Consider the following 26047-nt stretch of genomic DNA (forward strand, 5'->3'; position numbering starts at 1 on the left):
CATATGATTTCACCTCTCTGGACCTCAGTTTTTTTTACCTGTAAAATGGGGGTGACAATAATACCACGTAGTTAATATTTAGGTTAAATGAAATAATGTATGTAAAGCACTCATCACAGTGTCTGACTATAATAAATGCTCAATTCAGCTATAATTAAGCCATCCTTATCCTGTTACGGTCCACAGAGCCCTTTCCTGGCCTCTTGTTCTCATGTGAAGGATTCCTGTGAGGCTTAAACAAGGTGTTATGAATGCAAAATGCCTACCGTGTAGTCTGGCACATTCAGGTACAGCTGTTCAGTGGTTTTCTGGTGAGCAGGTTATGGAAGCCCTGAAGAACTGAAGGACAGGTGAATTGCGAGTACTGCGGGGCCAAGAATGGAAGGCAGGGAGAGGTGGTCTGAATAGGACAAACCATCCACCTTGGGGACATCCTATGGGTCCCAGCAGCACACTCCCCTCATTACCCGAGCTGTATGCTCTAGGGTTTCTCCCTATGAGGGGTGCATGGGTCCTTCTGTTGTGGCGGGCTATGTGGGTGGTCTTGTAGGCTTGGTTGGCCCCTGGTCCAGTTGGTTGCCAGGCCCTGCCTTGTGTGGAGGCTGCCAGCCACCGGTTGGCAAGGCTGGGGCTCGAGGTGGCTGACTACAGAACCCTAGGGGACCCCGGGGCTAGTACTGGCTCTCAGGTGGGTGGAGTCAGGGTCCAGAAGACTCTAAGGCTGTTGCCCCCCACTGGTGGGTGAAGCCAGGTCCTGGGGTTAGTGCTAGAGACTGGCAGGCAGAGCTGGGTCCCGGAGTCTGGCTGCAGGGCCCAGGGGTCCCAGAACTGGTGTCAGCTCACAGGTGATGGGGGGCAGTTCCTGACACAGTTGGGTACAGGGTCAGGGGTGTCCTGAAGCTTGTGTTGGCCTGCTAGTGGGCAGGGCTGGGGCCCAGCTGGTCCCAGGGCAGGGTCTGGCTTGCTGTCAGCTGGCTGGGTCCGCCGGCTGGGGGGTTGCGGTTTTCTTGCATCTTATGTCCGCCCCAGGTGGGTGGGGCTGGTCCGGAGGCTCCCAGGGGCGGAGCCGGGCGCAGGGGATTCTGGGACTGTGGGCGGAGCTGAGTTCTCGGCCCTCTGGCGGGCAGGGCTGCATCCAGAGGCCTGTGTTTTTAGGTCAGCCTGACTGCTGGTGGGTGGGGCTGTGTCCCACCCCAGTTAGTTGCTTGGCCTGAGGCGTCCCAGCACTGGCCCTAGCAGGCTGTCGGGCGAGTCCAGGTCTTGTCGCTAAGGAGCTGGAGGCCGGCATCAGTCTCCCTCAGTGGAAGGAGCTCCCAAATATGGCTGCTGCCAGGATGAGCCCTAGTCTCCTCGCCTCACCTGGGGACCTTCCAAGACCAGCAGGTAGGTCTGGCCCAGGCTCCTATCAAATGACCGCTTCTGCCCCGTGTCCTAGAGCGCGTGAGATTTTGTGTGAGCCCTTTAAGCCCTTTAGGAGTGAAGCCTCTGTTTTCCCCCGGCCCCCTGGGACTCCTGAAATGAAGGCCCGCCCGCCTTCAAAGCCAAATGCTCTGGGGGCTCGTCTAACCTGTGCAGGGCCCCGGGCTGGGGAGCCCGACGTGGGGCTCAGAGGTCTCACCCCTGTGGGAGAACCTCTGCGGAGTAATTATTCTCCGGTGTGTGGGTCGCCCACCTGGGGGTATGGGATTTGGCTGTATCACGAGTCTACCTCCTGCCCGGCTCACTGTGGTTTCTTCTTTAGTGGTGGAAGATCTTTTCTGGTAGGTTCTGGTCTTTCTCATCCATGGTTGTTCTGCAGATAGTTGTGATTTTGGTGTGCTCCTGAGAGGAGGTGAGCGCAAGATATTTCTACCCGGCCACTATGGCTGATCTCTCTTATAACGCTTTGATGGTTAATTTTATGTGTTAACTTGATGGGATCACAGAGTGTCCAGACATTTGGTCAGACATTCTGGGTGTGTCTATGACGATGTTTCTGAAATTCCAAAACCGATGGTAAGTGCAGTTGCTCTCGCCAGACTAATGATGGTGCCAATAATGCTGCAGAAACTTCATGTTTTTTTTTCCTGTGTTTTCATCAAGGCCCATCTGCCCCTCTTTAGAACATTTGTTAAGGAGAAATGCAGCATATATCCGAAAAAAGGGTATATATCTGAAAAAAAACCCACTAATACGAAAAGATACATGCACCCCTATGTTCATAGCAGCATTATTTGCAATTGCCGAGGTATGAAGCAACCTAAGGGTTCATCAACAGATGCATGGATAGAGGATGTGGTGTATATATACAGTGGACTACTGCTCAGCCATATAAAAGAATGAAATATTGCCATTTGCAGCAACATGGATGGACCTAGAGATTATCATACTGAATGAAGTAAGTCAGACAGAGAAAGACAAATATTATATGATATCACATATGTGGAATCTAAAAAAATACAACAAATTAGTGACTATAACAAAAAAGAAGCAGCGTCATAGAGAACAAACTGGCGGTTACCAGTGGGGAGAAGAGGGGTAATATAGGCGTGGGGGAGTAAGAGGTACAAACTATTCGGTATAAAATAATCTACAGGGGTATACTGTACACCATGGGAAATATAGCCAATATTTTATAATAATTGTAAATGGAGTATAACCTTTAAAATCATGACTCACTATACTGTACATCTGTAACTTATATAATACTATACAGCAACTATATTTCAATAAAAAATAAAATTATACTAAAAAATAAAAAATGTAAAGAAAGCATTACAGGACTTACAAATATGATTAAAACAGTTTTGCCCTTGAAAAGCTTACAAATTAGTGCCAGCGATAGACTAGAGAAAAAAAAAAGTGTTCTTTGTCAATGTTATTTTGATTGGCTCTGTTGAATTCCATGATTTTAAAAAAACCTTTCTTTTTTTTTTTTTTTTTTTTTTTTCTTTTTGCGGTATGCGGGCCTCTCACTGTTGTGGCCTCTCCCGTTGCGGAGCACAGGCTCCGGATGCGCAGGCCCAGCGGCCATGGCTCACGGGCCCAGCCGCTCCGCGGCATATGGGATCCTCCCAGACCGGGGCACGAACCCGTATCCCCTGCTTCGGCAGGCGGACTCTCAACCACTGCGCCACCAGGGAGGCCCGAAAAAAAACCTTTCTTTATTTTGGCCATTTTGGCCATTCCTGCCCAACCCCCACCCCCGATTTTGGCCATTCTAAATGATGTTTCTGAAACGTGTTGTTTTCTGTTCTATCTTGGCCCTCACATAGACTCTTCCCACGTGAAGGAGGGTACTCTTTGCCCTGTCCTCCTTTAATCTGAGTCATCCTTGAGGTTGCAGCCTAGACACACCTCCTCCAGGAAGTCTTCTGGGATGCAACAGTTCTTGATCACGTGCCCCTCCTTCCTGTAGAGCCCTGTCCTTCTCTCATCACAATGTGCCATAAGCATCAAATGGCTTGCTTCTAGCTTGACCTGGAGTTCTAAAGATCCCAGGGCTGCATCTTATTCATAGCTGTAACTGGTACAATGCAGCACAAAATAGGCCACACTGTAACTACTGGATAAATGTCGAATAAACACTGCAACACACATCCTTGGATCATCGTGGGGAAAGTATTGGCACCCCTGTTTGATAGATGAGGAGCTTGAGACTCAGAAGGGCAGCGAAAGCTGAAATGAGGCAGAGCTTCATTCAGAGTTTATCGAATAGTTTCCTCTGATTCCAAAGTATTGTTTCCACTTTGCTATACCTCCTCCATTTCAGCACTCGGATTGCATCTCCCGTTCCTTCCCCCAGCTTTCCAGCTCCTGGAAAAGGCTAGAGACAGAGGCAAAGAAACTGGAAAGAGGGCTCTGTAATCTGGGGAGCAGAAGACATCACCTGCTCCAGCAGGAGGGGAGCTGGGAACGCTCACATGCGCCAGCATTTCCCGTTATTTTTTTCCGGAGGAGAACTTGGCCTCCTTCCCTCATGCTGGGGACTCACAAAATCCGATTTGAAATCTACTCAAGTGTACACGAACCAGCTTCCTCTTGGCACAGGCTGGGCAGCCTATAATTAGAGCAGACACCATACCAGTTAGCGGGTTTCATTCACATGAACAGAAAGTGTGTTTGCAAAGGGAGATGGCTGGAGAAGCAAACTTGGGAAACTTCTCTGGAGGGCTTGCACCTGCTGGGTGCCAAAAAGATGCCTTTCTAAGTTCAGAGATAGTGGCTGGCTGAATGTGGGTGGGGACACCACTCCAGGAAGGTGATGCCAAGTAGTTCTTAAGCACATCCCAGCTCCAGCAGTCAGGTAAGTAACTCAACTTCTCTGAGCTGTATCCCATCTGTGTGGTTGGGACATCATCACCGACCTCGCAGGGCTGTGTTGGCAAGATCTAAATGAGACGGTGTATAAACAAAACCAGAGCAGGTGCTCAGAGATAATAACAATACTTATTATTCTTAAAACCACCACCTCCACCAACAAAATAGCCAGCATTCATTGAGCATGTATTATGTTCCAGACCCTGTTCTAAGACTTTACATGTGTTACCTCAGTTTCACAACATTTGGTAGGCAATATATTTGAGGAAACTGATACCCAGGGATGTCATGCCACTTGCACAAAAATCACACAAAATGGTAGCTTTTTACTAACAATCCAAGGGGCGGGGAGAGCATGGCAGTATAAGACAGTGTATGGGGTCTTATGAAACATACAACTCATCAGCGCTGGGGTCCACATTTTCCTTATTAGGATCCTGGGACCCAGAAAGGGGAGAGAATTTGCAGTAAACTCATTTATTTGGCACATCCAGTATAACCTAGCTGCTTTTATGGGTATTATTTTATTTAATTCTTCTGCCCGGGAGATTGCAGGTGTGAAAGGATACACTCAGAGATTGATGTGTCTTGCCCAAGGTCATGCAGAGCTGTGATTAAAACCCTGGACAGTCCAGTCACAAGTGAATTGCTCATTTTGTAATACCACAGGATCACCCGAGCCCGTCAGGACTCTTTTGGATGCAGGGGCTAACTTAAGGGAAAAAGAAAATTTGTTGGATCATCAAATTGAAAACTTTTGAAGGAGGCCTTCAGGCATGGCTGAATCCAGGTGCCTGAATAAAGCACGCAGGCATTTATCTTTCAACCTCTCTTCCCTCTGTGATAGCTTCATCCTCAAGAAGTCCCTCTCCTCTTTGTAGTGAGATCTCCATTGGCTTTTTGGTATCAGGCACTGGCTGCTTTCCTCCCACCTCCCACCATTGGCTTCATTATCTCACCCCAAGTTAGAAGATGGGGTAATGTGGTCCCCATGGGTCAGCCTCCTGGGACTCAGAGCAGAGCAGGGAAGGAAGGAGAATGGGCTTGGGATAGAGGCCGAAAGGAAAATAACCAACACTCCCTCCCACTTCCCACCTCTAGGCTCCAGTCTTGCTTCTTAAGTGCTGCAGATTTTCTGCCAAAACAGGAGATTGTCCTGAAGCTCAGTTTTCATCCTAGGGATTGGATGCTCTTTACACTCCCAGGCGTTGGCTGGGCCTCCTCCCGGTGGGCCAGTCAGGAGGAAGCATGAAAACACTCTCCCTCTGGCTTGGGCTCTCTCTCTGTCAAGACCCAAGGCCGTACCCCTGGATGCCTGACTTTGGATTTCTCCCTGCCCTAGCAGCCCACTCACCTCTTGCCCAAGTCCACCCAACTCCAATAACTTCCTTGGGCTCCATTTCTTTCTCGCTTGTACCCTGGCACTTAGCTCTTTTTCTGTCCAACCACATCTGTTCCTTACCCCTCCCTCATCCCATCCCCCAGGCCTTGGCCCATTGAGGCCCTCTGTCCGGCTCCCACCTCTTTCCAGATGTGGCATCAGGGAACCAACCCTCCTCATTCCTTCTCTGCTTCTTTGGCTCTTGTCCAGCTGGGGATGATTCATCTGCTGTGTGATCAAGGGTCAGTTACCTTCTGCGGGCCTCAGTCTTCTCAGCTGCAGAAATGGGGGTGATCCTTTCTGATCAGTTGGCTGCAGTGGAAGCCTGAGTTTGGCGATTGTATTTACAGTAACATGAGCACAATATGTGAGGAATTACTAGGAGGCTCTGGGCTGCCACGAGGCCGGATTTGTACTGATATTGCCCCATTATGAGGTGTCATGTTGCATTTGCAGGAAGTGGCTGTATGGAATTCCACTCCCTTGCACCATAAGAAATATTCACCCGCCTCCCCTGGAAGGGATGAGAGTTTCCTCCCTGGTTCCTGGCTGCTCCTCTGTGTCACTAATACAGGATGACACCAGGACCCAAAGCAGAGCCTTGGGCATCTGGCATAGAGGGGTGAGGCTGGCGAGTGGTGCAGAATGGAGGGAGGGAACATGATGTCTGTAGCGGTCCAGGGTCCATCAGAGCCTCATTACTCACCTGTTCCCCATAGGCAAAGACACATGGGTTTGGAAGGAGTTACAGATTGAATTGTGTGTCCCCATCCCAAATCCCTATGTGGAAGACTTAACCCCCAGTACCTTAGACTGTGACATTATTTAGAAATAGGGTCGTTGTAGATGTGAGTAGTCAAGTTGAGGTCACACTGGAGTAGGGTGGACTCCTAGTCCAATACGTCTGATGTCTGTATAAAAGGGAGAGCTTTGGAGACACACACATAGGGAGAACTCCATGTGAAGACTGGAGTTATGCTGCCACAAGCCAAGGAACTGCCAGAAGCTGGGAGAGGAGCCTGGAAGGGACCCTTCCCTAGGGGAAGAGAGAGCCTGGTCCTGCTGACGTCTTGATTTTGGACTTCTGGCCTCAGAACTGTGAGACAATAAATTTCTGTTGTTCTAAGCTGCCCAATTTGTGGTGCTTTGTTACAGCAGCCTAGGAAAATAATACAGAAGGGAATTCACAGATCCCCAGGGGGCCAAGGAGGTGCTGCATGGGCAGGACATAGAGGATGAACTCTGGAGTCAGCCAGAATTGACTTTGAAAGTGAGAGTTGAAATTTTAGGAGAGAATTTGGTGTTGAGAGTCAGAAATCAGGGCTCTGGAGATAGAATGTGGACATCCTTACTTCCTTACTGGGTGACTGGGTGACTCATCTAACTTCTCTTGGCCTCAGTTTTCTCATTTGTAAAACAGGGATGAAGTACTGTTGTCTTCGTAGTATTGTTGGGAGATTAAATGGTATAACACCTGGGAAACAATTAGCATCTGAAACATGTTAGCTTTCCTTGTTGCTCGCTGAGTGACCTTAGGCAAGTCACTTTGTTTGTATAGGCCTCAGTTCTCTCATCTGTAAAAGGGGGCTAATAATTCTGACCTCACATTTTTGTTAAAAGCATAAGGGAGGTATACAAACATTTGTCCTGATAACTGGCAGTAGGAGATAAATAATTGTTTAGCTTTATTCTTTCTATTTAAGTTTCCCACCCATGTAGTTGCTCAGCTTCTGCTTGTGATGGGCAGCTCATTACCTTTTACAATGTTCAATTCTATAGGGAACAGAATCCTGTTTCAAGGGGCTTTCTAAGGTCCCATACATGTGTTGTTCTTACTCTTCAAGATGAGGGGCCTGAGGTCCAGGGACCAAACAGAAAGATTAGAAACAAGGTCTCCCAAAAGGGAACCCTCCTACACTGTTGGTGGGAAGGTAAATTGGTGCAGCCACTCTGAAGAACAGTATGGAGTGTCCTCAAAAAACTAAAAATAGAGTTGCCATATGATCCAGCAATCCCACTCCTGGGCATATATCCAGACAAAACTATAATTCAAAAAGATTATATGCACCCCTATGCAGCACTGTTTACAGTAGCCAAGACGTGGAAACAACCTAAATGTCCAACAACAGATGAATGGATAAAGAAGATGTGGTATCTATATATACAGTGGAATACTACTCAGCCGTAAAAAGAATGAAATAAGGCCATTTGCAGCAACATGGATGGACCTAGAGATGATCATATTAAGCGAAGTAAGTCACAAAGAGAAAGACAAATACCATATGATATCACTTATATGTGGAATCTAAAATATGACACAAATGAACTTATCTATGAAACAGAAACAGCCTCACAGACATAGAGAACAGACTTGTGGTTGCCGTGGGGGTGGGGGTGGGGTGGGGGAGGGTTGGATTGGGAGTTTGGGATTAGCAGATGCAAACTAGTATATATAGGATAGATAAACAACAAGGTCCCACTGTATAGCACAGGGAACTATATTCAATACCCTGTGATAAACCGTAATGGAAAAGAATATGAAAAAGAATGTGTGTGTGTGTATATATATATATATATATATATATATATATATATATATATAAAACTGAATCACTTTGCTGTATAGCAGAAATTAACACAACATTGTAAATCAACTATACTTCAATAAAATAAATTTTAAAAAAAGAAGTAAGGTCTCCCAACACCTTCTAGGCCCCCCATGTTCCGGCCTGCACACAGACCAGCTATCTCTCTGCACACTTCCTCTTGAAGCTCTGTGAGTGTGAAAAGGGTGAAGGGGGAGGGTGTGTGAACATGTGGGGACGTGGCCCCCTGCATAGTCCCCTCTTCCTGCCTCTCTCTTCTTCCGCACTTGCCTCTTCCCCTCTATGGCCTAAAATGTGAATTAGCTCACACCCTTTCCTGCTTCTGACTTTCAGTGGCTTCCCATTGCACTTAGAGGAAATCCCAAAGGGCTTTGCTTGGGAGACAAGGACCCACATGACTGTGGCTCCTTTGCCGACCCCATCCTGGGATATTCCACCCTTAACAACCTTACTCCAATCTCAAGGCCTCTTTTCATGTCTTCAGATGGACCATCCCTGTGGTCACCTTGGGGCCTCCCTCTGCTCATCCTTCTGTCTGAGCGTCATGTGACGGCAGCCTCTCATCTTTCAGGCCTTGGTCTAAAGCTCACCTTCTCCTAGAAACTCCCCCACCCCCACCCCGCCTCCAGTGCCTCCTAGCTGGGTCGGTCCCCACCCCTGCGTATGCGCCTCCCTTACTGTACCTGTTCATTTCCACCATCACACGTGGCACCAATGGCATGAATATATTTATTCTATGCTTGTTTGATGAATGCCTCTCATTCTCAGCAGACCCAAAACTCCAGGGAAGCAAAACTCATGTTTTTTTTAATTCACAGTTGGCCCCTTGGCACCTGGTAGGACCTTAGTAACTGTCTTTTGAATGGTTGAATTGCATGCGTTTGAGTTTGGGTCTGGGGTGTGCGTGAGGTGGGTGGGACATGATTGTCTTTCCCAGGGGACTGATATATGTATCAGATTTGTAACTCTGAGATGACAGATTGGTGAGTGACCAGAACTGTGTTTTAAAAGAAACAAGTGACTAAACTGTGTATGTTAAATCTGGCACGGAGAGTAGGCTTGGGGAATGTGAGCTATGTCACTGCCCCCACTGAAGACAAGACTCTTCCTGTTCACCATGATGTCCCCAGAATCTAGTCCAGTCTCTGACACAGAATCTAAACTTGAGTGAATATGTGCTTAGTGCATGTCTAAAGAGAGAATACAGGGACACAGATCTTGTCTCAGTCAAGGAAAATTCTCTGTCATGTTTGGAGCTGGCACATGCTTGGAGGATAGTGAGTGGCCTTCACCTGGGGTCTTCAAGTCCCTTTCAGCTCTGACACTTAATGCTCTAAGAAACCTTTCCCTGGCTGGGCAGACAGGGACAGAGACAGAGTAGCTTTCCTTCTTGCAGGGAGCACTGGGTGGGAGGGGTGGAAACAGACCAGTGCTTCCCTCCTAAATCAGAGTCTGGTCCTGTTTATCTTAGCCCTGGGCCTGGAAGCAGCACTACACTCCCTGAGAAGGGACCTCCTCCCTTCTTCTCCCTCTGTAGGTCCGCAAGCATGAATCCTGAGCAAGACTTGTTACCTCTCTGCTTGTTTAATGATTTCCCCAGGTCTCAACAATGCTTATTATCGAAGTCACAGCAAACAATCATGGGCCTCCTAATTAAAAGCCAGCCTTCATTCGGTCCCTGTGCTTGGGACTGCAGCTTGGCATAACATGTATCCAAGAAGAAAAACTAGTTGGCAGAGGCCTTAGTGAGAACGTGTTACCCAGGAAGTCAGGACAGAGCCAGTTCAGAGGGGCTGAGGGAGCCTGGACGTTCTGTCCCTGAGGTCAGTGGGGCTCATCAGGGTAGGTTGTATGTTCAAAATGACCCTCGTGTAGAAGCCCAGTATAGTGAAAATAATTCGGACTGAGACAGCTAGGGTTTAGAGTGCCAGCTCCTCTAGGTGACCTTGAATAAGTCACTTCATCTCTTGGGCTTTAGTTTTCTTATCTGTAAATTGGGGATTACAACAGTGTTCACCTCTTAGGGTTGCTGTGAGAAGTGAGTAAAATAGTGAACACAGAAAGCTCTGGATGGTCTGCATTTTGCCTTATGGGAGGCAAAGATGTATTTCTTATGCTGAGGAACTTACCTTCTTCCATTTCTGCTGCTTGGCCCAGTAGTTGCCTAATAGAGGAGAAATGCTTTTTTGGCCATTTTAAGTGAGAAATGTGGTCATTTCTTTCACTCCTGGAAAAAAATTGGCATGAGGAATTTCAGAACGTCAGCAGAGGGATGGATGACCTCAAATCCATTTGGCTTGACTCCCTGACTTTGAAGTTGTAATACCTGAGAGCCAGAGAGGGAAGGATGCTTGTCCCTGGTAACACAGCGTGTGCATGCAGAACCAAGATTAGAACTCAGCAGTCTGATTTGCGCTCGTACCCTTTCTAGCAGGTGATAGCAGTATGGTAGTTGATCATAGTCCAAACCCTATTGACGAGACTAGAAGCAGCCCTCCTTAGTCACTAAAGCTGGGATCCTGGACATTCTCTTCAACCCAAGGCCCGTGCAGGGCCAAGTCTCAACATGGGAATTTGAACATAACAAAGCCACAGGCTGACAGCCTTGTTGGGGGAGGTGAAGACGAAGCAAGTGCTCTCTTGACTTTCCAAAGGAAAACAGTTTTCTTTCTTGGTAACGGCAGTTACTTGAAAACCATGTCAAAACAGTCGTTTTTCTCCAATACTGTCTCTCTCTGTCTCTTTCTTCCTCTCTCTCCCTCCCTGCCCTCCCTCCTTTCTTTCTTACTACTGTTCAAGTGGCCAAAGAAACTGCAGGATGATCGAGAGAGCAGAGATCTCACTTAAGGACCTTGGACAGAGATGCAACCCCCCCCCCGCCCCCCGCCAGCTGAGCTCTAGTGGAAAGAGGGCAGCAGCCAATTAATGCCCGAGTTCTGAGTCTGATGAACTCAGCTCCTCACGTGGGTATTTCATTGCGTTTTGGTTCCATTTCCTTATAAAGTGATGAGTGCCTTATTGATGGACTTTTTTTTTTTTTTTTGATTTGTGAGAAGCTCGGAGGGCCTCCATCTCTCAGGAGCACCCTAAAAAGGCTGTCTTCACTAAGTGAGAGTTGCTGCTCATTCTAATTATGGTCCCCTCCAATCCCAGACCTCTCTGCATAATAAATAGATACCGAGACTTGGAAAAACAAAGGCTGCATCTTTAAGCCGTAGACTAGAGTTCATTGGCAACTTTGGGGCCACTTAGCTCCATGACTGCTTGGACAACGGTGTTTGTACCTAAAACACCCAATTAATGGTCCTATCTCCACTGCTGAACAGACTGGGGGAGAGGTCACTGGATTCCCACTCAGAGTTAAATAAGACACCTTTGTTGTAGGTTCTCCTCAGCACTCTCTGTTTAATTACAGAAACGATTGTTTGAACAAATTAATGTATCAATTTAGCAGAAGGGTCATTGTGTGAATGCAGAGCCCCTCCCAGGCCAGGAGAACAAGGATTTAACTTCCACTTCTGCCCCCAACCAAACCTGATTTATTTTAATCCCACATTTGTGACCTATTTCGAGTTCATGTCTCTGTTATTCATTTCTTTAGAAGTCCTGTCTTGTGGGTGTGATAGGCAACAACCCAAGTTGTATCTGCCCCCTTGAGACTCTGCCCCCTTGAGACTCTCAGACCCTCAAGGGCAAGGAACAGACCTCACTTGCCTATAGAGTGCCAGACACAGCCTTTCAGACTCCAGAGTTCTTTCCCCTGTACACACAGCAGCGTGGTTCATATCTTCATGGTGTGATTGATGCCTAGGAGTCCCAGCCATGCGATCTGCACAACCCTTGTCTTCCCAAAGGTTCACTATGCCTGGAATACCACCATTAGCATGGTAGCCCTTCCAGTCCTCTTCTGGGTAGAATCTTTTCCCCCTTATTTATAGTGGCCAACAAAATGGGTCAACTTCTCATGAGGGGAGACAGATTTAAGATGCTGATCAATACATTTGGGAGCAGGTATAATCAAAGGTAAGATGAAGAAGATACCTACACTTCTCTACCTCCCCACAACCCCGTAAGGTTAGAGGGGGTCAAAATCTTAGTATCCACTCATTTAATGACTGAGAAACCTGAGGCTCAGAGAGGGTTAGGTATTTGCCCAAAGGCACACAGTATGTGACTTACAGCATAGGGACTTGTACAAGGGTTTCTTAACTGCTCTTGTGCTTTTTTTTTCTCTGTACCACATTCCCTCTAGTTTTACGGGGGGACCTTAAAATCACCTCCTAAAGGAAGGCAGCAGATTTATGGGTTAATAAACATTTACAATGAGCTGCTGAAAAAACAGACTCAGGTAGACAGGAATTATTCATTCAAATTAACTATAAATTAAGATCAACCTAATTTAGGCCTATTAAAATGGAAAGCGTATTATCTTTCATACAAAGGAATTTGTATTTGATGCAAATAGAACAAGTTCCTAAACTTTAGAAATGTTCTTGGATTTTTCATCTACGTAGTTAACCAATGGAGAATGGGCCCCCAATTTAAAAACAGGGGAACATAAGGAACAATAATCAGTTATGTAAATAATGTGGCATTCTTGTTTATAATTAGTTCAAGAATAAAATAAAATTCACGCATGTCACAGGACTAATTTTCGTATGCAAATGAACAATCAGAATTATAAACGGTAATAATGCAGTTTGGGAGATGTGACATTCTCAATTTATTAGCAGAGGTGCCAGTTACAGCTGATGATGGCTGACGTTGGGAGATTTCAAGGGTGCCCAGACCTGGAAAATTCTCACCCATCAAGAGGAGAAGATCTAACTAAAATATTTTCACCCGTTTTATGTTGCTGATGGCCACAAAGTGCGCCCAGGGCTCCCCCAAGCCTGGAAAGACAGATGGCCACATGAGGGAGAGAGAACTCCAAGAGAATCTTTGAAAAGATTGCTCTGGAATCTGGCTGGTGGAAGGAGCCGAGAGAGGGCATTCTAACCTGGGCTCTGGACCTCAACTATGTGTGTGACCTTGGACTAGCCACCTGCCCTTGCTAGGTCTCATTTTCCTCTTTTAAGATGGAGGCTTTGTGAAAGAGGAGGTGGAGGTTTTGCAATCAAACAGGTTTGGGTTGGAACTTTGGTTCTACCACTTGCTAACTGCAGGGCTTTTCTTCCTTACCTATCTGTGCTTATGTTTCCTCATGTGTCAAATGGCAATAATAATAGTGTTCCTTGCCTGTAAGCAGTGCTGAATTAGCTCAGAGAAGGACTACGTACATGTTTGGAGGAAAGTATAATACCAGGGGAAGAAAAAGAATGAGATAATCAGCAGGTTTAGAAAAAAAAAGTGCTTAAATTTTGGCATTTGTGAGAGCTTTGTGTTGTTCTGAAAAATAACTTGAAAGTACACCATGTCACCGTGAAAATGTGCATCATGTTACTTGAGATATACCTATTCACCCATTCATCCATCCATCCATCCATCATCCATCCATCCATCCATCCATCCACCCATCCATCCATCCATCCATCTAAATATTAGGAACATTTAGAAGGTTAAACGTATACCATATGATGGGTGGAAACTCCAGTTCCATTTAACTGGTGGCACTCCAGATTTGGGATGGGAATTAATGATTATTGAGCAACTACTCTGTGCTGGGCTCTATCTAGAAGCTTTAGTTACATTATCTCATTTAGTCCTAACACAGCCCTAAGAGCTATAGATAATAATACGTAAAATGATAATAGCTCTCATTTACTGAGTGTTGCTCTGCACTAGGCATGGTGATTAGCCCTTTATATGAATTATCTCCATTAATGTCCTCAACAGTTTTGAAAAGGAGTTACTCTTCCCAGATTCAGAGAGGTTAAGTGACCTGCACTAGACAGTCGTGGGAGGAGGAAGACAAGTGCCTTCGTGCCTTCTCCCAGAACTGTCTCTGCTCCTGACCACAGGGGGCATCCCCTCCTGAGCACCCTGACAGGTCAACCTGTGCTCAGAGCAGGCTGGGCAGTTCCTCCACAGCTCCCAGATGTGAGTGCACACAGCTGCCAGGCTCCCAGGAATCTCTGGATCCCAAGAGCAGTGGGGGACTCTTCAGGATTAATTGCTTCTCCAGCTCCCTGCAGGGAGGCAAGGGGCCGAGACAGTTTAGCTTGGTTAAGGTTGAAGGGAAGGCACACAGGTGGCAGAGAGCAGACCCCTGTAGCTCAGGGGCCTCTGGTCTGCAGGCCAAAGAACCTACAGAGAAAGGCTCATGGCAGGTGGGGAAGACTGCAGAGGGCCTCGCTTCTTCAGGCGGAAGATGGCAGACCCTGAAGTCCTCTTCTCCCACGCAATTCTAGAATTACGCAACTGGAAAAAGAGCCCCAGGAGGATCCGTTGTCACCTTCTTAATTCTTTTGGTGTGCCCTTCCTCCCTGTCTTTCTCTCTTCTTCTTCCACAATTATTTTTGGGCACGTACTGTGTATTATGCTCTGGAAATACCAAGAAGAAACAGGCAGACCCAGTTCCTGACTCCATGGAGCGGAGTCTAGTGAGGAAGACAGACATCATCAAATAATGGCACAAAGAAAGGCACATTTACAAGCTGGGCTGAGGGTTATGTCAGGGAGTCACAGGTCTCCCTGTAGCAGGGACTGGCTTCCATGGGGGGTTGATCAGGAAGGGCTTTCCTGAGGGAGTGACATGGGCACCAAGACCAAAGGATAACCAGGTGAAAAGTCACTTGACCTCCCAAAGCCTCAGTTTTCTTGTCTGTTAAATGGGATGATGGTAGTACCTGCATTCTAGGATATTTGTGAGACTGAAATGCCATGAGACAAGGGAAAATGGATAGCACGGGGCTGGTACGTAGTGAGCACCCAAACTGTCATAGCCACGGTGGTATTCCCTTCACATGAAGCCACCATAGATTGGAAGGTGCATCTTTGACCTAGGAACTGCTGCCCAAGGGGTGAAAAATTGTAAGTCCACTTCATGAAATGCTTTGATGGTGAAATGTACAGAAGAGGAAGGGCCTCACTGTGCCGTGTGTGTGCATTTTTGTGTGTTTGTGCGTGTGTAAAAGAGAAGGGGCAGAGAGAGATAAAGAGGACTGCATGGAGAAGGTGGTGCCTGGGCCAAGTCCTGAATGGTTAATACTGTTCAAGAGAATGAAGGAGGGAAGGGTGTTGGAAGGAGAAGGAACAGCAGGTACAAAGTGATAAAAGTATGAGAATAAATGTCATCTGTTGTCTGATACCTGAAGAAATTCAGATGGGCACACAGGGCAGATGTTCAAACAAAGAAGCTTTAATAATACAACACTATTAAAAAGTACAACACTACTATTCCTAATAACAATAACAATGAAAATAATAATAACAATGACCACAAAAGCAGAGGGAGGCTACTCTTTGCCAGGCACTATACACAGCTGACTTCACTGACATGCTAACAGTACATCCCACCCGTTCTGTGATATGTTGCATGACTTGATGTCTGACATTGTGTGGGCTACTCACACAGGTGAGGAATTGAGGGTAGAGCTGTGGAGGGATTTTCTGTTCCATCCCAGAAGATATGCTCTCAGTTTATGAAAGGCTATCCTCAATAACATGAATGGTCTACACAAGTTCTTTCTTTCTTTTTTTCTTGGAGGGTAAAATTGGGATGGAAATATTAAGGAAACAGGTTTAACTCAGTCAAAGGATGATTGTCCAGAGCTCTAAGAGATAGTGAGCTCCCCATTATTGGGATATGCAAGTGTAACCTGGCTAGTTCCTCATTGGAGATGTTTTGAGGGCAACCAGAAAGAAGTCAGAGGAAGGGAAGTGTGAGGAATTGGACTAGGAGACCCCTGGAATCCCTCCATTTCCAAGATACTGTGGTTTTAGGAAGGTGGGAATGATCTCCTTCTGTGAAAGGCTTTTACAACAGTAGGAAACACTGCCATCTTTGCTGTCTTGAGGAGGCTTGACTGTGATTTGCACAGCTGCAGGCAGATGGATACCTTACTGTCTCACAGTTCCTTTCCAGGCCTCAAGAATCATTCTGGTCTGTGCTTGCAACCCTGCTCTGAAACTGTCATCAGAGTCACCTTCACCTCCTCTCAACTGTTGCCACAGCTTCCTAAGGGGTCCCTCAGTATTCTTTTTTTTTTTTTTTTTTTTTTGCTGTACACGGGCCTCTCACTGTTGTGGCCTCTCCCGTTGCGGAGCACAGGCTCCGGACGCGCAGGCTCAGCAGCCATGGCTCAGGGGCCCAGCCGCTCTGCGGCATGTGGGATCTTCCCAGACCGGGGCACGAACCCATGTCCCCTGCATCGGCAGGCGGACTCTCAACCACTGCGCCACCAGGGAAGCCCGCTCAGTATTCTTTTTCACCCTATGATCTATCCTCCACCCAGCAGCAAGAGCCATCATTGACATGGAAAATCAGATATAATTCCCCCCTACAGTTCTAACTCATGGCCATGGCCCTTCACAGCTCAGCTGGGTCTCCTTCCCCACCTCTCCCCACCGAAAGTACATGAGCCACATTTCCTTCTTTTGTGGCCCCCAAACACTAAGGCTTTCACACTTCCTCAGTCTGGAGCCCTCTCCCCCTAGGACTTTGCAAGTCCAGTTACTCCTCATCATTAAGCTCCAAGTTCAACCATCACCCTGGAGAGGTCTCTCTGACCCCTCATCAATCACTCCACCCCTATCATCCATTTGATTTTCCTTTTACCACTTATCAATACATCTCTGGACCTCTCACTTACAGCTAACTTATGTATGGTCTCTGTCTCTTACTAAAACTTAAGCTTCTTAGAACAGGGGCTTGGTTTTCTGTTGTCATATCTCCAGTGCTGAGGACAGAGTCTGGTGCAGAGTTGATTTTTAAAAATATGTGTTAACTGAGGGGAAGAGGGAGAGGGATAAATTAGGAGGTTGGGATTAACATATCCACACGACTATATATAAAATAGCTAACTAACAGGGACCTACTGTATAGCACAGGGAGCTATACTCAATATTTTGTAATAACCTATAAGGGGAAAGAATCTGAAAAGGATATATATAACTGAATCACGGTCCTCTACACCTGAAACTAACACAACATTGTAAATCAACTATACTTCAATAAAAATATGTATTAACTGGGCCTCCCTGGTGGCGCAGTGGTTGAGAGTCCGCCTGCCGATGCAGGGGATACGGGTTCGTGCCCCGGTCTGGGAGGATCCCATATGCTGCGGAGCGGCTGGGCCCGTGGGCCATGGCCGCTGGGCCTGCACGTCCGGAGCCTGTGCTCCGCAACGGGAGAGGCCACAGCAGTGAGAGGCCCGCATACCGCAAAAAGAAAAAAAAAAAAAATGTATTAACTGACTAAATACTGTTTTTTAAAAAATTAATGAATGAATTAATTTATGGTTGTGTTGGGTCTTTGTTGCTGCGTGAGGGCTTTCTCTAGTTGCGGCCAGCAGGGTCTACTCTTCTTTGAGGTGAGCGGGCTTCTCATTGTGGTGGCTTCTCTTATTGTGGAGCACAGGCTCTAGGGGTGTGGGCTTCAGTAGTTGTGGCACGTGGGCTCAGTAGTTGTGGCTCGCGGGCTCTAGAGCGCAAGCTCAGTAGTTGTGGTGCATGGGCTTAGTTGCTCCGTGACATGTGGGATCTTCCCAGACCAGGGCTCGAACCTGTGTCCCCTGCATTGACAGGCGAATTCTTAACCACTGCACCACCAGGAAGTCTGAGTGAATACTTTTTTAAAAAAATATTTATTTATTTATTTGGTTGTGCTGGGTCTTAGTTGTGGCCCGTGGAATCTTCGTTGCCGTATGCAGGATCTTTAGTTGCGGCATGTGGGATCTTTAGTTGCAGCATGTGGGATCTTTAGTTGTGGCATGTGGGATCTAGTTCCCTGACCAGGGATCTAACCCAGGCCCCCTGCATTGGGAGCACAGAGTCTTAACCATTGGACCACCAGGGAAGTCTCTGAATGAATACTTGCATGGGGACAGCAGTTAGCTATATGCAGAGAACATCATACATTATGTAGGTAGTTCTTTTAAAATACCATCCACTATTGGATTTCCTCATTTTAGGCATGAGAAATAAGAATACGCAGGCTTCCAAGACACGTTGGTTCTATTCCTAGCAGCATTTCTTCATGGAACAGATATTTGTGGGGGCTAAAAATAGATAAATCACATTAAACTTAAGATTAAAGTTGAGAATGTTTGTTCACTGAAAGACACCATTAAGAGCGTGAAAGGGTAAGAAATCTAGTGGGAGGAGATATTTGAAATTCATGTACTTGACAAAGAACTCATATCTAGACCAAATAAAGGACTCCCACAGTCAACACGAGAAAGGCAGATAATCCTATAGAGATATGGGCAAAAGACTTGAATAGGCATTTCACCAAAATGGATATAAAAATGACCAATACACATGTGTTCTGTTTGAGAGGTCAATAGGATAATGCAGATTAAAATCATAATGTGGTACTACTGCATACACAGCATAATTATTAAAATATTTAAAAAGCTAGGGAATACTGGGTGTTGGTGAGAGTATGGAGTAACTAGAACTGTTTTACATTGCTTGTGGGAGACTAAATTGAGATAACCATTTGGGAAATCCGTTTGCTGTTTGCTGGCATCTCCTAAAGCCAAGCTTATGCATATCCTATGACCTAGTAATTCCACTTCTTGGTATAAATCCAACAGAAATACATACATATGTACACCAAGAGACTTGTAAAAGAAAGTTTATAGCAGCACTATTTACATTAGTCCCAAGCAGAAACAACCCAAATGCTAACAACAGAAGCATGGCTAAATAAATTGTGTTACATTCACATAGTAAAAAACCAAGCACCTGTGACAGTGAACAAACCACAGATACATATAAAAACATAGATGAATCTCACAAACATAATTTTGGGTGAAAGAAGGCAGACCCAAAAGAACACGTGCCATGTGAGTCTATCTACCACAAGTTCAACAGCTGGACAAACTAATCTGTGTGTCAGGAGTTGGGAGGGTGGTTATTCTTTGGGGTAGGCGTAGTGACTTGGGGGTAGGACAATCTTCTGGGGGTTGGGGATGGGGCTGGGGAGGTTGGAAATGTTGTGTGACTTGAGCTCAGTACTGGTTGCACACGTATGTTTGGTTTGCAAAAATTCGTTGGTTGCACACCGTGACTTGTATCTTTCTGCATGTATGTTAGGTATTAATAGAGTTTATTTAAAAATATTTATGGGGTCCTGCAATGTGCAAACTGGACTTGACTCTGGGGAGGCCTCAGAATCAATGGAGAGGGAAGCCTCCCCATCGTGGAATGAAGTATTCGGCATTCTAGTGAGTGCCATGGACTCGCTGGGTGCCCTCAGATAAGGGACATCATTTCCCTTAGAGATAAGGGAACTGGGTCTCATTTCCCTTATCTATAAATTGAGACTCCTAACTCTTTCCCCCAATCATACCCCGCTGGTGAATTCCCTTTTCATTGCTCCCTTCTTCCCTCAAAGAGACTAGCGCTCCTCACCATGTCTCTGTTTATTTCCACTCACAGCTACCTTTCAAATCCTGGCCCCCGAAAGGCAAGGCAGGGAGGGGCCCCGGCTTCCAACCTCTGTGAATCCCAGAGCCCTCCTCCTGAGATCTGCAGGAGGAGCATGAAATATTTAAAAGCTCAAATTGAAATCCTGTTAGCGCCAGGTCTTGGAAAGCTGACTCCAGCCCCAGAACATCAGTATCTGTTTGTCGGTGTCATTTAGGGTACCCCGGCTTTCCAAACCATTGACTGAACCTTTCTGTCAATCCAACACTTTTAGGGTAATTTAACTTAATAATACCTTTGTCGGCACTAGCGCCTGTATCTGAAGGGTGATTATCATGGAAGTTATTTTAGGTTGTTTAATGGAATGTAGTAAATTCTCAATTGACAGGGCAGATCCTCAGAATGGCTTTTCAAAGTGTTTACCTTTCAAAGCTTCCCCCCCTCACTTTACCAAACTTACTACTTTGAGCTGGTGAAGACTTCATAAATTATTAGCAATTGTTCTTCCCCCGTGTTCACATGCATCATTAATTCTTTGTAAAAAGTTCAAACTGTCCGGAACTTAATTGTTATCACTGGGAGAATGGCTGGAAATGGATGTGGGCTCTATTATTTCTGTCAGAAATTTTGACTTATTGCACTTGATATTTTACCCAACACATCATATTCTCAGTACAAGAGAGCAAAAAAAAGGAGGGGAGGGGAAAAAAACCCATCATTGCTTCTCCTTGAAACAAAAAAATAATAATACATATATTTCTGCGGAGAAAAGTCAGAGATCCAGGTGACAAAATAATAGTTCCAATCCCCCGAAGAAAGAGGAAGAGGAGGGCAGCATTCAGGGGAAAATTTATGTTGTAACTTTTATTGGCTTGAACTGTATTTTTATTCTAAGGTCTGAAGGTTCTATGATTCTAGGAGTCTAATTTTTAACAATTCTGAGATGTTGAAATTCTATGTGTCCAAGTTCCCGAGGCGTCTGATTTTTAGGATAAATTAATCCGACAGTCCAAGATTCAGGACTGCTGATAAGTATAGTCTCTCAGAATTAGAATAATATTGACAAGAGCCACAATAATAGCTAATATTTATTGAGAGCTTATTATGTGTAGGCACTGTGCTAAATGCTTCCTGTGCATCACCTCATTTAATCTTCAAGTCACCCGAAACTCTTGATCAACCCCATTTTACAGTTGGATAAACTGAGGCACAGAATGGTTGAGTAACTTGCTCAAGGACACACAGCTGATAAGTGGCACAGTTAAGCTTTGAACCCAGGTAGTCTGAGTCCAAGGCCCATATGTGTAGAACCTAAGTATCCCATCTCAAGATACCGGCAGTGGTTCTTTTGCCCCACCTGGAATGCTATGGATTAGGCCGTGTGTGGAAGTGCAAGGACTCACATGTGTGTCTGTTGCCAGACAGCGTTCCAGGTGGCCCAGCTCTGGCCTGTCTTCTGCCTTTGTGGACACTGCTTGTCCAGTCCAGCAGGTCTTCCCTTCCTATTCATCCTACAAGGTCACCTCCTCCAAGAAGCCTTCAACTCTGCTTTTCCACAACTTGAAGTGATTGCTCCATCCTTTGAAACTTCACAGCTTTTGGTACCAGGCAGTGGGTGGGAGGCATCTTGTAAACCACCCGAAAGCATGGACTATGGGGTCAGATGTATTTGGGTTGGAATCTTGCTTCAGTGCATTGAGCTTGAGTTAGTTAGGTGTGTCATTTGAGCCTCAGCTTTCTCATCTGTAAAATAGGCTGTCTCATAGGATTGTTGTGAGGATTAAGGGAGGTGCTCAAAAGGAGTCTAGTGAACTGCCTCACACACAGTCGGTGCTCAGTAATGTTGGCTGTTGCTCTGACTTATATTATAGTTATCTGTATGTCCTGTCTTTTATACTGAATGTTTTATGGGTTAAAGCATAAGGATCGATATCTTTTGGGCATTTGCTGTGGGGTCAGTCTCTGTACTGAAGGCTTTATGTTTGTGAGATCACTTGACCCTCATAACTGCCCTCTGAGCCCACGATTAACCTTTTCTTCAGAGGAGGAGACTGGGTCTCAGGGAGGTTGGTCATCATGCTCTGAGTCACAGGGGTGGTGTGTGCTGGTTCTGGGAAAGCCTGGGTTTGCCTGCTTCGCTGTGCTGCCGAGGGAAGAGGACCATGTATTCATCTTCTCCAGAAGCTCAGTGAAGGATATTTCGGAGGACTCCCACGGCAGCACCTGTCTTTGGACCTCGGCCAGGGAGGTAGGGCCATTGTCTGTACGAGTCAGGCAGGGAAGTCGCCATTTTCCTGGGGAGAGTCTCATGAGTTGCTTTGATTCTGTACCTACTCCCACTTCTCTTTTTGCTGGTCTTCATGGGCCTCCTTCCCAATGAAACAGAAGAAGAGAAGGGCCTGATGTCCCAGGGATGGCCAGAGTGGCTTCTGGATTGAGGGTGCAGGTGGGTGGGAAGTGTTGGGCCAGGAGTCAGGACACAGAGGCTTGAGCTCTGGCCCTACTAGCTGTGTGACTTTGGGAACATCCCGCTGTCTCTCCGGACATCCTATCCCACAAATGCAGAAATGTATGAGTTGGATTATCACTTCAGTGGCTTCCATACTGTTTTAGTTTGTGGAGCAGTGGAACCAGATGCTGCGGTGAAATCGTCACAAGAAAGGCTTACGCTCAAGTCAGAAAGGAGGGGGCCTGCTGTGGGTGGAGAGGGAGTGCGGGTGTTGATCGCACCCTTCCTCTCCCCAGAGGTGCCTGCGGCACCTGCAGTGAACGCCAGTGTGCCATAGACACTGAATGAAAAGAGACGGCCCGAAGGTCCCTACAATATTACTCCTGCAGTATTCTATGTCTCTTGTCGTCCTGCACGATTCAGCCCACGGTTAGAACTTCTCAGTGGAGCAAGTTGAGCCAGTCCAAGGCTCTGGGAGTTTGAACAGAGAGGGTACTGTGGTCTTGGCCATTGATTTCTATTTGACTTTGGAATATGGGTCTACAGTTTCCTCCAAGTCATAAGCCTGCCTGTGCCTCAGGTCTTGTGGGACAACAATCAGGTCCCTGTGTCCCTCTCCAGATGCCTTCCTGCTTGTTTGCTGAGTGATGAAGTGTCACTATCAACAAAAGAGGTGAGAACATTGTTGTGAATCCTAGCACATCAGGGATAGTCGAGGCTAGTCGTCTACGGGGGTAGAAAAGGTGTCTCTGTGGTTCTTCTGGGGGAGGAAGAGAAGGGCAGGGTCCACCCACCACCCCTTCCTTTTCTAGAGCACCTGTACTCTGACTTCCTTCCATATGCACGTGTGCTTTTAAAATTGTTTCTGCTTAGTGTTTTACTTTTATTTTCCTCCATTTCACACAGAACGCTAAGACTGTGGTATGTTGGAGCCTCTTTCTTCTGGTTCATAAGAACCTATTGTGTCCACCTCTTCCCAACTCTAATCAGTGAAGTCATGTTGGTAGCTTGAAATTGGCCATGGTGGGAGTACTTATACCATGACGATTGGCCAACACTGCAAATCAGGGTTTTCCCCTAGGGAAGTCGGTTGTTAAACATTTATCAGCACTCCGCTAGACTAGTATAATAAACACTTATATACCCACCACCCAGCTTTGGTAAATCTTGACATTTTGCTATATGTATTTGTTTCAGACCTTTCATTTTTCTTTTAAGGGATAAAATAATACAAAAACAGTTGGCTCCATCTGTATTACTCTCCACAATCTCATTCATTTGCTTCCTGATCCAGAAATATAGTCTCATCCCAAACTTGGTGTTTATCATGTTTTAAAAATATTTTTACTACATATGTGTCCATAAATAATACATGGTATTGTTTTGCATATTCTTAGATTTATATCCATCGTATTATACCATATGTATCATTCCACAACTTTTATTTTAAAATACATTTTATGTTTTTTTGAAAGGCTTATACATGTTGATATATGTAATTCTAGTTCATTCATTTTAATTTCTATATGGTGTTCCATTGTATAAATATACCAACATTAATTTATTCCTTTTTCCACTGATGGACATGTAGGCTGTTGCCAATTTTTGTACACATCTCTTGGTGCACATATGCAAGAATTTTTAAGGTATATACTTAGAAGTGGAATTTCTAGGTGCAAGGATATGCATATCTTAATCTCTACTAGGTTTGCCAAGTTGCTCCCCAAAATGGTTGTACAAATTTACACTCCCACGAGCAGTGGATAAGAGTTCTTGCCAACAATTGGCATTGTCAGATGGCTTAATATTTTCCAATCTGATGGGTGTAAAATGATATCTCTTTGTGGGTTTAATTTGCATTTTCCTGATTAGTAGCAAGATTGTGCATCTCTATGTATGTTCAGTGGACATTTATTTTTCTCTTTTGTGAATTATCTATTCATTTCTTATGCCATTTCCCCCCAAAGTGTTGTTTAGCTTTTTTGTAAACCAATTAAAAGTATATTCTGATTACGAATACTTCGTGATTGTGTGAAGTGAAAAATTTTTCTAACAGTACGTAGCTTGTCTTTCAGTATAGTGTAGGGTATCTCTGTGTAGAAATTTTCAAGTTTAATTAATCACATTTGTTAATCTTTTATGTTTTGTGCTTTGTGTCTGGTTTAATATAAGTAGTCCATCCAGAGTTTATAAGAGATCTTCCTACAATTTACTGTATAATTTAAAAAGTTTTATTTTTCCCTATTAGGTCTTTAATTAACCTAGAATTTATTTTTGCGTAATGTGTTAGGTAAGATTCTAATTTATTTGTTTTACATGTATGTACCCAATTGTCTGACCACAATTTAAGAAATATTCCATCTTTTCATTTCTGATTCTCAACAATGTCTTGTAGTTTTTAGTGTACTGAATTCTCTCATTGTTTGTTAGATTTATTTCTAAGGTATTTGAAGTATTTAACACTATTATAGTTTCATAATTTTCTTAAAAATTGTTTCTATTTGTTCATTGCTGGTATATAGAAATAAAAGTGATTTTTGTATATTAGCCTTGTATCCAGTGACATTGTAAATTAAAATATTAATGTTAATAATTAATAGGGACTTCCCTGATGGTCCAGTGGCTACGACTCTGTGTTCCCAGTGCAGGGGGCCCAGGTTCGATCCCTGATCAGGGAACTAGATCCCACATGCCCCAGCTAAAGAGCCTGCATGCAGCAGCTAAAGAGCCTGCATGCTGCAACTAATGATCCCACATGCTGCAATGAAGATCCCATGTGCCGCAACTAAGACCCAGTGCAGCCAAATAAATAAATAGTTTTTTAAAATGCTAATAACTTATAGATTCTTTTGGCTCTTCTACATACCTAGTCATGTCACCAGTGAATAAAGACAATTTTATTTCTTCATTCTCAATCCTTAAGCCTTTACTTTCTTTTTCTTTCCTATTGCTCTGGCTAGGCCCTCCAGTACAATGCTGAATTAAACTGGTGACAGCAGGCATTCTTATCTAGTTCCCTATTTCATGGGGAAAGCTTTCAGTAGTTCACCATTAAGAATAATCTTTGCTATTTTTAAAAATATATTGATTGATTTATTTTTGGCTGCATTGGGTCTTTGCTGCTGAGCGGGCTTTCTCTAGTTGCGGTGAGCAGGGGCTATTCTTCTTCATTGCAGTGCGTGTGCTTCTCATTGCAGTGGATTCTCTTGCTGTGGAGCTAAGGCTCTAGGTGCGTGGACTTCAGTAGTTGTGGCACATGGGCTCAGTAGTTGTGGCGCACGGGCTTAGTTGCTCTGTGGCATGTGGGATCTTACCGGACCAGGGATTGAACCCGTGTCGCCTGCATTGGCAGGTGGATTCTTAACCACTGTGCCACCAGGGAAGTCCTCTTTGCTATTTTTAAATTTAAAAAATCAGATAGAGGAAGATCTCTCCTATTTCTAATTAAAAATTTTCATCATGAATGTACATTGAGTGTTGTCAGATGGTATTCTGCATCTATTGAGGTGGTCGTGTAATTGTTCTCTCTTTTCTGTTGAAGTGGAAAATTACACTAATTGATTTGGGTCATTGTATTCCTGGAATAAATAATCAACTGGTCATGATGTATTATCACTTTATTTATAACTGAATTTGATTTTCAAAATTTTATTTGGGATTTTTGCATGTAAGTTCATGAGAGAGACACCACGTGTTGAAAAGAATTTCCTTGTTGAATTGTCTTGGGATTAAAAAAAAATTATTTATTTATTTATTTATTTGGTTTCACTGGGTTGT

The 26047-nt window shown here is 45.1% G+C and overlaps 1 long non-coding RNA gene across 8 annotated transcripts in view; it reads left to right on the top strand.

Moving 5' to 3' along the window:
• Window positions 1–1119: 1119 nt before the first annotated feature.
• LOC309814430 overlaps window positions 1120–26047 on the top strand; it is a 372229-nt gene continuing 347301 nt past the window's right edge. For all 8 annotated transcript variants that reach the window (XR_014295675.1, XR_014295676.1, XR_014295677.1 and 5 more), the window contains exon 1: window positions 1120–1383. This is a non-coding gene — a long non-coding RNA (uncharacterized lncRNA). The remainder of the gene's footprint in view (window positions 1384–26047) is intronic.

This window comes from Mesoplodon mirus (assembly GCF_964341445.2).
Source record: "Mesoplodon mirus genome assembly, chromosome: 13".
In the NCBI taxonomy this organism is placed as follows: Eukaryota; Metazoa; Chordata; class Mammalia; order Artiodactyla; family Ziphiidae; genus Mesoplodon; species Mesoplodon mirus.